Source organism: Aedes aegypti, chromosome 2 (assembly GCF_002204515.2).
Source record: "Aedes aegypti strain LVP_AGWG chromosome 2, AaegL5.0 Primary Assembly, whole genome shotgun sequence".
Classification (NCBI taxonomy): Eukaryota; Metazoa; Arthropoda; class Insecta; order Diptera; family Culicidae; genus Aedes; species Aedes aegypti.
This window is the reverse complement of record NC_035108.1, coordinates 148,593,895-148,607,976: the sequence shown is the minus strand read 5'-3', so window position 1 is coordinate 148,607,976 and position 14,082 is coordinate 148,593,895.

The window sequence follows — 14,082 nt, the reverse complement described above, 5'->3', positions numbered from 1 at the left end:
CGAGTATTTGATCATTTTATTGCAAAAATAAACTTTGAAAATCTGCCTCATACGTCTATATGTAGGCAATTTCCCTTGAAATAAGCACATTATTTGAGAACAAACGGTTTTTTTGAGCAACATTCTATACTTGATATGCTGTATGATATCAAAAATGAGTCCAGTGGTTCATACTTAAGCTTACACAGCGCTTTAATCACTCAATGTTGACATTTAGGCATAGCACCAGTGGATTGTTCAGCACCGACATTTCCAACTGTATTGCTTACCCCTTCAAAAAGTGTGAATATTTCAATGCCAAACTGACCCTAATAAAAATGAAATAGTTCAAAATCATCATAAGACATCTATAAACTAGAAAATATGGAATGTTTGTGGTGCCAACGAAACCCTCAGCATCCGGCACCGACCTGATCAAATTCGCCCCAGTGATCAATTTGCCCCCGGATTACGGTACTAGGTTGTTAAAGGCTGCATTACCAAAAAATATTTAAATTATTTCCAATTTTATGCAAAACATAAATCACCCGAATGGCTGTTGTAGTCTGTGAGAGTTGCTGCTCTTGAACGCTCTCGCGCCACGTACCAAACGACAGACTGAATGTTTACATTCATAGGGCTCTCCGATTGCGATGTGCAACGAATTGTTATGGTTCACGAACTGTTACACTCTCTTAATATGGTTCGATCCGCTTATTCGGATAAAAATCCAAACACAGATTCTAGCACAAATAAGTTCTATAGCATGATTTATTTGTCTAGGATTTTTTTTTGAATCCCCTGATCATTAATTTTGCTACTTTCAGCAAAATATTCCCTGAATCTCAGCAAAGTAACATAATGCTTGATGAGATCTCGTCAATAACTCTTCTGGGTGCATGGTGGTCTCGATAAAAAGCATTGAAAAATTGCCATGATAAAAAAGTGGTAGATTTTTAACGGGCCTTACTGTGAATATTTGATGCATATTTTTTATCTTCTCTTTTCTATTGATTCCTGCACATTTGGAACAGATTACCGAAGTCTTCTAACACTCAACTAATACTATTCCCACATAAAACAAAAGCTCTTTATTCGAAACCTTCAAATAGACATGTTGTCACGTTGAGAGGGATTCCAATAAATTGGTCAGATGAAGTTAAGTACCTAGGGCTCATGCTAAATAAGAATTCAACTTTTAAAAATCACATTGAGAGCTTTCAAGCCAAATGTAATAAATGTGTAAATATCTCTATTCCCTTATTAATATAAAATCAAAACTTTGTCTTAACAGCAAGCTTTTGATATTCAAACAAATTTTCAGGCCAGCCATGTTGTATGCTATGCTGTACCAATATGGACTAGCTGTTGTAATACCGGGAAGAAAGCTCTGCAGAGAATTCAAAATAAAATTTTGAAAATGATTCTGAAGCTTCCTTCCTGGTATAGTACCAATGAGTTACATAGAATATCCAATGTTGAAACATTGAAACAAACTGAACTGCTACAGCAAATGAAATGTATAGTCATCTCTCCCTTACTCGAAGGGACCATCGAGTTAGGGAGGTATCGAGTTACAGAACACAAAAGCAGTGCGTTCCAAGAGACCGTCGAGTTAGCCATAAAAACCAACTTTTACTATGGTTCTCTAACTCGATATCGAGATACGGAATATCGAGTAAGGGAGAGTTAATTGTAATATGTTGTTGAAAAAATGTAAATAACATCTTACATTTGTTTCACCATATCAGGACGATAGTGTTCTTTCAATTCTATTCTGTTGAAGTTTGACAAACACGCTAATAAGATTAAATTATGTTTAAACATTGTTTGATCGAGATTTGTTCTCCGCAGTACCTAGAAATCACGGTTTTCTGAATATGTACGGTATATAAAACACACATGGATAATTTTTTTCAGACCCTTGTCAACGGGAATCAAACTTAATAAATCAATGAATTCATTAACCATTAATAGCCAACATGTAGCTTGAGGCAATGCCCAAAGATCGAACAACCCATTCCAACCTGATGATAGTTAGATCGTGCATGAAACATGTACTGGCGAATGAATGAATTGAACAAGTTATCATTGCTTTTTCTTTCCGAGTGATGATTGTTTTGATCGCATTTCACTGACTGTTCAGAACGATTTGGAAACAATTATCATCATCGACTGAGAAAAAACAGTGCTAACGTGTTCATTTTTTACATTCTTCGAAGCTCATGGTGGTGTTCTTGGCTCACCCTCAGCGGGTTTCCAAATGTGCTTACGGATTACCTATTTTTTACAATTTATTTTTGTAAGATATAAGGTAACTTTAAACGGGATGGAGTGTTAGATATGCATAGTCATCATGTTCTGGAAATTCAAAATGTGAAATTTGCATATAGGTATGTTTTTCAGGGAGAACACTCCCCATAAATAGAGGTTTACGAGAAACTTAAGGTACAAATCTCAACCAAATTATGTTAAAATTTGCTCCAATCATAAAATCGTGTTCGACAAAAGTTCGTAGAATTGAATAAACTACTATTTAGATGCATTTCCGATAAGTTTTGGTGTTCTGTTCAGTAGTTATGAATTTTCAAAGCTTGAAAATAGCCCAAAAACACATAATTAATTTAAAAAGCACACCTACATTGTCTTCAAATTAACTGAAATTTTGACCATAAGTTCATTTTGACATGAAAAATTCAAATATTGGTTGACTAAGGAATTTCCAGACATTTCTGAAAATATGAATAGGTCTATTCCTGGGAGGGAGAAACCAATACAAAATTTCTGTACGTCATAGTGAGCCGGGATTCCGCTGTCACGAACTGTCACTGTGAGCCCAGATATCAAACATTGGACTAACATGGAAAAAGCGCGTAACTGATTGAAACACATTTTCACATTTCATCAAAAGTGACAAAAATCGAATGAAAATCAATTCATGCACACAATGCAAGTAATGTCACGTAAGCACCTCTTAATCGGATTGAATATAGAGCATTGAAAAACGCATCCTTTTACTTTTTCCAATAAAAATGAATATTTGGTGCATAGAAAACTGTTGCCCTTTTTCCATGTTTGTCAGGAAAAATCGAAAGTACACAACAAAACAAAACTAGCGATTTTCCCTAAGCCTGCCTTGATTGTTGTTGGCAAGCTGGAGTTATCTTGCAGTTCAAACAGAAATTGTTCTATATTTCGTGTGTAGTATCGGTGCCTCCCTCCCAGGTCTATTCCATACCTAATGCATACCTACAGGTGTTGGTTCAGATGTTGTTGTGCAATAATAGATACATGCTGATGCGAAAAATGTACATTTGTAAGGTTCTTATTTGCGCGTTACTTCAGCATGGCATTGCGTTTGGTAGAATCTGAATTCAACAGCTATTTTGGTGTTATGAAATATGAGAGTGGGGGTTTTGCCCTCACGAATTGATTAAAGTTTAGGTCCTGCGATAAGTTTTTTAAGGACAAATTTAACATATCCTGCCCCATTAAACGAAATCTCGTCATTCCGTTTCATCGGTCAAAGTTTGGCGTTCCGCACAAAAGTAGTTGCATTTGTTACCGGTGCTGCTTGGGTTGGTTATGACTTAGGTTATGACCTAATTTTTGGGTTGAAAAAATGAATTTTCAATGACATTTCTCGCTTTCTTCCCCAGCGACATCTATGATGGTGGCGCATTATATTTGCCAGAGTTGCTTAATATCAATAATATCAGCTGATGGCTGATGCTCTAAAACTATCAATTTCACTTGCGAGCTATCAATATCACTTTGATTTGACAACCAACAGCGGTGATGCGACAACGCACTCTAGATCATAATCAGTGCAGAATTAGTGACCACGTGGCAATTATCCATGCTACGAATGTTTTTCAGTGACCAACACATAGTTTCAATCTATCTGCAGCACTGGCAAAAATATTCTACTGATAAATTGCCATTGTATTTGCTTAATTTAAGGCTAAACTTAACCCATCAGTAATATCCGTAGTCTATCGCCATCAATGCACTGGTGATGGAGTAGACAGCATGATTTTGATGTGATATATACCGTTTTGATTCATATTACGGACACTTAAGGCTTTCTTGAAGAGTGAGCCACCTAATAGCATATAAATTAAATCAATGTATACGATTCCTCGGCGTTATCATGCTTTCAGGACACTTACCTTTCGAATGGTAGTTGAATATTTGAATTCCACATCTTCAATAAATTTAAATAAATAGAAATGTATGCCCTCTTCATGATCCTTATTCCGGACACCACCACATTTTTGCTCCTTATTCCGGACGCTTTGATTCAAATTCCGGACAGCTCGTGAAAAGCAAAGTTGGAAAAAATGATTCGTTAGATAAACACTACCAGTCATTAGAAAAACGTCAAAACAAGTTGAGCATTATAAATTTTCATGGATTGCTATGGAAAAATCACATTAAAACGAGTCTCCAAATTGGGAACTTTTGAACGGCAAATTTTAAAACATTTCAATTGAAACCTTTCCCATACAAAGTTGAGTGTCTGGAATTTAAAGCTGTCCGGAATTTGAATCAGCACGGTAGATTGATCCGAATTGTATCGCAGTCGGCCTGTACACATCAGCAAATTTTAAGCGTTGATAGTGACAGCAAGCAACTCTGATATTTGCCTATTCGATTTGAATTTAAGCATTCGGTGGGAGGTCTGAGATTCTGGTGGGAGTTTTGGAAATCTGTCGCGCATGAAGTGGAAATTACGAAATTTTGGGAATTCGGGTGAAGTTTCAAGATCTTGATAAGAATACTAGGAATCTGGAGTAATTATTGAAAATCTGGTAGCAATTATTGAAACATTCGATTTATTTATTTATTTATTTTATTTTATTTATTATTTATTTATTAGCAGCAAGGCAAAAGCCTGTTTGAGTTGAGCTGATTTTTTTTATTACTCACTCTCAAACGGGCGCAAAACCTCCTCATATTTTCGCACCAACAGAATTACATTCCCAATGATACAAACAGCTTAACAATACATATAAAACAAAAATATTATCTTATCAATTAAAATTCTTAAAACCTATCACGTAAAGAGAGACAATATTTGCATAAAATACTTCTTAATTGTAGTCCTAGACAAATGAAAATCAAAAACACTGTAACACTTATTAAAAATACCACACATACTAGTTAATGGTGCATGGTAACAATAGTTAGTTCTCGAGAACGGTAAACGTATGAAATCATTACTACGCATGGTTCGACTCCGTAAATTAATTTTAAGTTGACTCAGTAAACTAGGGCAGTCAATTCTGGAACTTAGTAAATCCGAAATAAAGGTTGCTTTTGATACACTTCGGCGCATTTCGAGTAAATCAAGATTAATTAATTTACATCGATTTTCATAGCTAGGGAGATTATAAGGATCATTCCACGGTAAAAATCTTAATGCATATCTAACAAATTTCCTTTGCACGGTCTCAACCACTGAATTCCATTCTGGTAAAACGGAGACCAAACAACCGAGCCATATTGAAGAATTGAGCGCACTAAACAACAATACAAGGACTTCAAACAATGAACATCTCGGAACGACAGCCACCCGGAAAATAAAACCTAATTGAGCTGATGCCTGGGTGGTAAATGACTGGACAATGCGTACCATTGGTACTTCGCGTATCTGCAGGTATAAAATATACCCCATTTGTGGTCCTTAGCCTCTTGTCCAGTAACTCCTATCCCTACCTCCCCGTGGTGCCGCCTGGGGTACGAGTAACCGTAGGGAAGATCGGGTAACCAACCCGTGTGGGACCTTGGTCGTATGCTGACAGGGAAGGGGGGCTCCTCTCTTCTGAGGGTGTAGCTTATCAGAGCGTCTGTTCTCCATGTCAGGGGTGGCTCAAAACAGCGTCTGTTATCCATGTTAGGAGCGGCTGATCATCGTCCTAGTGCCAGCGTGGGACTCTAAGCAGTGCTGTGCACGATGATCCTCCGGCGAGACAGGGGGTTGGTGCATGCCTTACAAGCCAGCCGTAAAAACCATCAGTACAGGAAGCATACAATGTAAATTGGTACCGGAACAATCGGCATAGACCCAGGCATCGAAAACGGACTAACGATTGGAAACTCGGATCATGGAACTGTAAGTCTCTCAATTTCTTGGGAAGTAACCGCATTCTTTCCGAATTATTGAGGGTCCGCAAGTTCGACATCGTAGCGCTGCAGGAGGTTTGCTGGAAAGGGTCGACAGTACATACGTATAGGGATGGTTATACCATCTACCAGAGCTGCGGCAACAGACATGAGCTGGGCACAGCTTTTATCGTGATGGGCGAAATGCAGAGGCGCGTGATTGGGTGGTGGCCAATCGACAACAGAATGTGCAAGTTGAGGATCAAAGGCCGTTTCTTCAATATCAGCATAACACTGTTCGACAAAAAATTTTTTTTGGATGGATCAGGGACGCGGTTATATGGGTCTTGAAGTGCAAGAAAAGTGTAGAAAGAGGCCGTTTTCAAATGATTTGCAGCACCCCTGGATTAGTTTTTGACAAAGTTTGAAAATTTTTCATTTTTCATAAAAAAGCGTAATAAGCAAAATATCAATATATTTTCAAATTCAATTATTCAACCATTGAATTAGTCAAATCAATATTTTTTAGCCCTAGATCGCTTCTGGGAAACGTGCACCATTTCAGAAGAATATTGGCATCATTTTTATATATGAATTTGGAATGTTAACGATCATTAAACAAGCATATGAGGATGTGCACCATATAAATACTACTTATTTTTCTATTCCACACATCTGGTTCATTATATAATGGACCAATGCACGCGTTCATTCTTTGACGTTTGAGCGGTGCCGTGTTTTTTACGTGACCATGGCAACAAGTGAATTCGGCACCGCTCAAATGTCAAATTAGTGAACTTGTGCACTGGTCCATAATTATTATAGGTTCAAGAAGACGCTTGATTAGGATTTAATTTTTTTGTTTCATTTTATAAAGCAATGAGCAATGCAATCCAGTAACATTTGAGAGTTCAACAAGGATACGACTACGGAAAATTGATGTGTCTGTGATGTGATGTGATGTGAATATATGGGCTGGTTGGTCTAATAAACTCTCAGCAGAAATACAAAATTTATATAGGTTGGACACTGACATGTAAGTGGTCTTACATGCGCTAGTCGGTTTATCAGGAGACGATGTCTGTAAAAAAATGTGATAACATTGTTATTTGCAATTTCTAAATATTTCGATAGGTACTCATTAATAATTGTTTACTTATCGTGACATTCATTTTCCTCGGAATATCCCTAGGAAAATTACAGAATAACATAAAATAGCAACAAATAATTTAGTAATCATCATTATCACATTTTTTGCGAAAGCCGCTCAGGCAGGCATGAGCTCTTTTTGATTCAGTCTGTGCACAATACTAATCATTTGTGAAAATCGATTTAGTGGTAACATGCCTGCTTCTTACTTGTAAGATGAAACAATTTCTGGTTAAACCATTTCCGATATTTTTTTATTTTTCGGTTCTAAATTTCACATGGTTTTTGGCAATTTTAATCAAACTTTCAGTTTTGAGATTTGGAATGAATTTCACAAATAATTGCGATATATTCAAAATGAGTAAAATACTTGTTTTTCTATGTCTTCTTGTTTAAAGAAAGAAAAATAGAAATTACGTGAAGTTTCGCAAAATTGTTTATTACAAATGTATGGATAAATTGTTTCTTCACTTAATTGAAAAGCATTTTTACTCGTTTCGAGGATATGGGAATGGGGGCTCATAAATGGACACGTTTGTCCTTATATGGGAGACGAGTTTAAAATTAACCTTAATGGTCGACTTCTTTATGTATCCAATATGCTTACAACTAAACCCATTTGAAGAAAACATCCCATTGAACAAGAAACTAACGCTCCATTTGAAAGTTTGATTAAAATTGCCGAAAAATATGTAAAATGTAGAACCAAAAAAAAAATCGGAAATGGTTTAACCAGAAATTGTATCATCTTACAAGTAAGAAGTAGGCATGTTACCACTAAATCAGTTTTCACAAATGATTAGTATTGTGCACAAACTGAATCAAAAAGATCTCGTGCCTGCCAAAGTGGCTGTCAAATGTTGTCACAAAAAATGTGGAAATGTTGATTACTGAATTATTGGTTGCTATTTTACGTTAGTCTGTAATTTCTAGGGATATTCTGATAACAAATGGACCTCACGATAGGTAATCTATTCTTAATGAGTACCGTCGTTAGGGGTGAGAATGGGTCAAAAAGGGATATGTACAACTTATTTATTGAATATCTATCGCAATATAACTCCAATAAACTTAATATTTGGTGTGTATGTACTTTGATGGTACATTAACAACTGTTCAAAAAATTAAAGAAAAATATTTATTCACAGCGGCACCAGAAGTGCATTAAAAATGACCCAATCTCACCCCATAGAGAGGGTGACATTGGGTCACTGTGATTGAAATAACTTGTTTCTGAGAATATGATTGCAAAACCATTCAGAGCTGATAAATATTGATGAAATACGATGCAAACAAGACGGAAAGATATATAAGATGTTTTGCATGTATGATAAAGCCACTTAAAAGAATGATTATACTGAATAATTGAAGAGCTATGAGAAAAAATATGTAAATCCAACATTTATCGTCAAGTTTACACAAATTTTCTTGTTTTTCCCTCAAATTGTCTTCAAAGTCTCATCCCCATATTGCCACAAAGCCTACTCAGTTTCCCTAAAGGTGTACTGAATAAGTGATTATTCTAAACCTTCGCAAATAGTTAAATTTCGGTGCGACTTTCCACGATCAATACATTTCAGGCAGATGTTGACGTCATAATCCCGGTATTTCAGCGATCCAACTCATTTGTACTTCCGTGAAAAGTTTCTATAATATGGAAACACTGATAAATAAACTTATTCCAAAAAACAAATCCATTTGATAAAGTTTTACGATGTTGCTGCGCATGAAACACAGTTGCTGGTTTGAGAAGTTGTCAAAATTCGTTGTATTGTTATTCAATGCACGGAATCCTCAAGTAGACTTGTTTGGTGTTTCATAAATGCTGTATTTAGAAAGAATAAACACATCTTAATGAAAAAATAACACCCGGCACCGTAAAATGTCAAAAAAGTGGACACGCAATTTCATTTACTATCGTTCTTGCTTGACCCAATCTCACCCCCATTTTTAATGTTTTAGACACCGTACCGAAAAAAATGATTTTTTTGTAGAAAAATCAACAGATTCCGGAAAATACGTGTCAAATGTAATGAAAAGACTTTCAACCATCCACTAATATAACGATAAAGGTTAAAGTTCATGCGAAATTTCAAGTTCAAGGAGAAATTTAATGTTGTAAATTTTATCTAGTTTCAACACACAAGTTTATTGATATAGTGAACAAAAACTACTACTTCTAAAAATGGATGTTGCGATGAATCATGCGTAATAATGTGTTCCCTAACATATGAATGATAAATTTTAGTAATATCAGCTTTATTAGCTGAAACATTTCATAAATCATATTTTTCCGTTTTGACCCAATCTCACCCCCTAGACCCATTGTCACCCCCATCGACGGTACCTTTAAAAATCTTTGGAAATCGCAAATAACATTATTATGGACTTCGCCATCGGCTCCTGATAAACCGACTAGCTCATGTAAGACCACTTACATGTCAGTGTCCAACCTAATTTTGTATTACTGCCAAGAGTTTATTAGACTAACCAGCCCATATAAACATAACAGACACATCAATTTTCCGTATTCGTATCCTTGTTGAAATCAAATGTTACTGGATTGCATTGCTCATTGCTTTATAAAATGGAGCAAAAAATTAAATCCTAATCAAGCGTCTTCTTGAACCTATAATAATTATTATATAATGAACCAGATGTGTGGAATAGAAAAATAAGTAGTATTTATATGGTGCACATCCTCATATGCTTGTTTAATGATCGTTAACATCCCAAATTCATATATAAAAATGATGCCAATATTCTTCTGAAATGGTGCACGTTTCCCTGAAGCGATCTAGGGCTAAAAAATATTGATTTGACTAATTCAATGGTTGAATAATTGAATTTGAAAGTATATTGATATTTTGCTTATTACACTTTTTTTTATGAAAAATGCAACATTTTCTAACTTTGTCAAAAACTAATCCAGGGGTGCTGCAAATCATTTGAAAACGGCCTCTTTCTACACTTTTCTTGCACTTCAAGACCCATATAACCGCGTCCCTGATCCAGCTAAACATTTTTTTTTGTCGAACAGTGTAATCAACGTGCACAGCCCTCACCTAGCACCTTCATCAGTACGGCGGATGAAGGAGACGTGCCAACTCCCACAATAGGCGAAGTTAAGGGTGCTATCAAACAGCTCAAGAACAACAAAGCAGCTGGAAAGGATGGTATTGGAGCGGAACTTATTAAAATGGGCACGGGCAGGTTAGCCACTTGTCTGCACCGAATGATAGCCAGGATCTGGGATACAGAACAGCTACCGGAGGAGTGGAAGGAGGGAATAATATACCCAATATACAAAAAGGGTGACAAGTTAGAATGTGAGAACTATCGAGCGATCACCATTCTTAACGCAGTCTATAAAGTGCTTTCCCAGATCATCTTCCGCCGTCTATCACCACTGGCAAGCCGGTTTTGTGGACGGGCGATCGACGACAGACCAAATCTTTATGTTGCGGCAGATCCTCCAAAAGTGTCGCGAATTTCAAGTCCCTATGCACCACCTATTCATCGATTTCAAAGCGGCCTATGATACCATCGACCGCGAAGAGCTATGATAGATTGTGGACGAGAATGGTTTTCCCGGGAAACTGACTAGACTGATCAAAGCAATGATAGATAGTGTACAGTGCTGTGTGAAGATATCGGTTGCATTATCGGACCCGTTTGAAACACGCAAAGGACTTCGAAAAGGCGATAGTCTTTCCTGCCTCCTGCTCAATATTGCGCTAGAAGGTGTTATGAAACGGGCGGGCTTCAACATGCGGGGCACGATCTTCAATAAATCCAGCCAGTTCATCTGCTTTGCTGACGACGTAGACATTGTCGGAAGAACGTTCCAGGTGGTTTCTGAACAGTATACCAGGCTGAAACGTGAAGCAGATCTGGTTGGATTGAAGGAAAATACGTCGAAGACGAAATATCTGCTGGCTTGAGGAACCGAGCGCGATAGAGCTCGCATTGGCAGACGCGTGATGATCGACGGGGATGAGTTCGAGGTGGTGGACGAATTTGTCTACCTCGGATCATTGATAACGTCGGATAATAAATGAAGCAGAGAAATTCGAAGACGTATCACAAGACCTTGCGGTCTGGTAAACTTCACTTCCGTACTAAGTGTACCATGTACAAGACGCTGATAAGACCGGTAGTCCTCTACGGGCATGAGACGTGGACAATGCTCGAAGAGGACCTGCAAGCGCTAGGAGTTTTTGAACGACGTGTGCTTAGGACGATCTTCGGCGGAGTATGTGAGAATGGCATATGGAGGAGAAGGATGAACCACGAGCTTGCGCAACTCTACGGTGAACAAGGCTGGAAGGGTACGATGGGCGGGACACGTTGTGAGAATGCCGGACAACAATCCCGCAAAAATGGTGTTCACCTCAAATCCGGCCGGTACAAGATGAAGGGGAGCGCAACGAGCTAGGTGGTTTGACCAAGTGGAGCAGGATCTTGGAAGTGTGGGGCGATCGAGAAACTGGAGGTTAGCAGCCATGGACCGAGTTAATTGGCGTAACATTGTGGCGCAGGTCATGTCTTGAAGGACGTAGAGCCAGCAAAAGTAAAGTAAAGTGAGCTGATGCCTTTGCTATAACGTATGATATGTGGTCTTTAAAAGTCATTTTTGAATCCAATAATTTCCCAGATCCTTAACAACCAATTCCCTCTTCAAGACGAATCTCTTTAGGCTGTAGTCATGCAGAATTAGTTGACGTGTTCGTGTAAATGTTATTACACAACATTTCTCGGGGTTCAGAATCATTCGGTTAGTATCGCACCAGTCCGAAAATTCGTTGAGTTGATCCTGAAGGATGGCTGCATCTATTGCTCTTTTTACGGTGTAATACCAAGGGTGGAGGGCGGCTGTCATCTGGGAGTAAAATTGAAAAGCCGCCAACCTAAGTCCAGAACCAGTTTTAAGGCTTAACTCGGAAAAGTAAAAATCATTCTTCGCAAAATTACAGGTAATTAATGCGCTTGGAAGAAATTGTTTGCAAGCAGTTATTTTCTACGTGCTACTGCAGTGCGCTGTTGGTAATTCAATCAGAAAATTCTGCTAAATTCCCGAAATAGATGTTTGCGAGAAAATTGATTACGCCGTCACCATTGTTTGGTTGTTTAAATTTTAGAACCAGCGACACGTCGGGGTAGCAATAAAGAGCCGCCAGTACCACCCTTGTGTAATACAGTTTGGAATCATCGGCAAATGAAAATTTGAAGCATTTAAGACAAAGGTTCACATCGTTAAGGTATAGCAGGAATATGAACGGTCCTAGATGACTCCCTTGCGGAACACCCGAATTTACTTTAAACGCAGATGAGTTGCCAATTTTCACATTCCTCTAAAGAATGTTTCGATTTCGGAGATCAAAAATTTACGGGTTCCAATCGGAATCCTTGGAATTCTAACCGCCGACTGAACTCCCTTGGACTCCGATTTTAATCATTGGGATTGCTGCAGAGGGATGACGTCCTATTTTTTCACTATGGAATTTGACAGCTTGAGCTGTGCCTCCTTATCGGGAGCATAATTTATACTCCAGGGGCCCAGATAGCCGTAGCGGTAAACGCGCAGCTATTCAGCAAGACCAAGCTGAGGGTCGTGGGTTCGAATCCCACCGGTCGAGGATCTTTTCGGGTTGGAAATTTTCTCGACTTCCCAGGGCATAGAGTATCTTCGTACCTGCCACACGATATACATATGCAAAAATGGTCATTGGCATAGTAAGCTCTCAGTTAATAACTGTGGAAGTGCTCATTAGAACACTAAGCTGAGAAGCAGGCTCTGTCCCAGTGGGGACGTAACGCCAGAAAGAAGAAGAATTTATACTCCAGAGTGAAATTCCACTCACACACCTTTATTTTTCGGATGTTTACCTTTTCCTACGAGAGAATACGGTACATAACGCATGAAGCGCAACGAAATCTGCTAAAGCTGATGATGATAATGAGCTGCAGAAAAGCAAATGTTTCGTCGGATAATCAAACCATAGATAACAGACAAAAAAAGGAAGGGTGAATCAATTTCTTCAGAATGAAACGCAAGTAATGCGTTGAATCTGTGTGCCGTGGTTCATTTCCCCACATTCGCACCAGCTACTTTGTTAATATGCACATTCGTATGGGTGAGCTCCGCTATTGTTTTATAAGAGGCAACAGAAAAAGATCGTCTTGGATTCCTGCGATTAAAAGTTCGAATTGCTTTATTTGCGTTAGCTGAACATAAATATGAAGTGAACTATTCATTTTTCTGTATCCACTTACCTCACCGGAAACATTGTACAACAGTACAACTATGTACTTTGGCGGTAGTATGACTTGTTTGAAATAAAAAAAAAAACACTTATTACAATATTGGACAACTTTTTGATGAACACTTTTTGGCCCCTACATTTTCAATATAGGGTGATGCACAAATTCCGTCACGCTCCAAGGGGAGGGGAGTTTAGCCAAGCGTGACAAGCCTTATAAAATTTTCGGAGGACTCGTACAAAAAACGTGACAAAGGGGAGGAGGGAGGTGGTCAAAAAAGTTTAAATTTAGCATGACATAATTTGTATACCATCCCTTGCTTGTTGCTTAATTATGTTCATTATACGACTGCGGTAAGTTATCAGCCAGCTCTGATCCGGCATTTTTGGTTTTGATTAGTATAGAAGTATTTCTTTTGGTTAACTTTTATAGGATACAGAGACCTGTAATGCGGGTAGATCACTTTTTCGTGGTGCGTTACGGGGTAAGATTTATCAGTCTGAACCCTAGTTTTATATTGATTGTCAGGCTAGGGTAATACAAATTTCTTTATTCTAACATTTTTTGGGAATAATTCAAAAG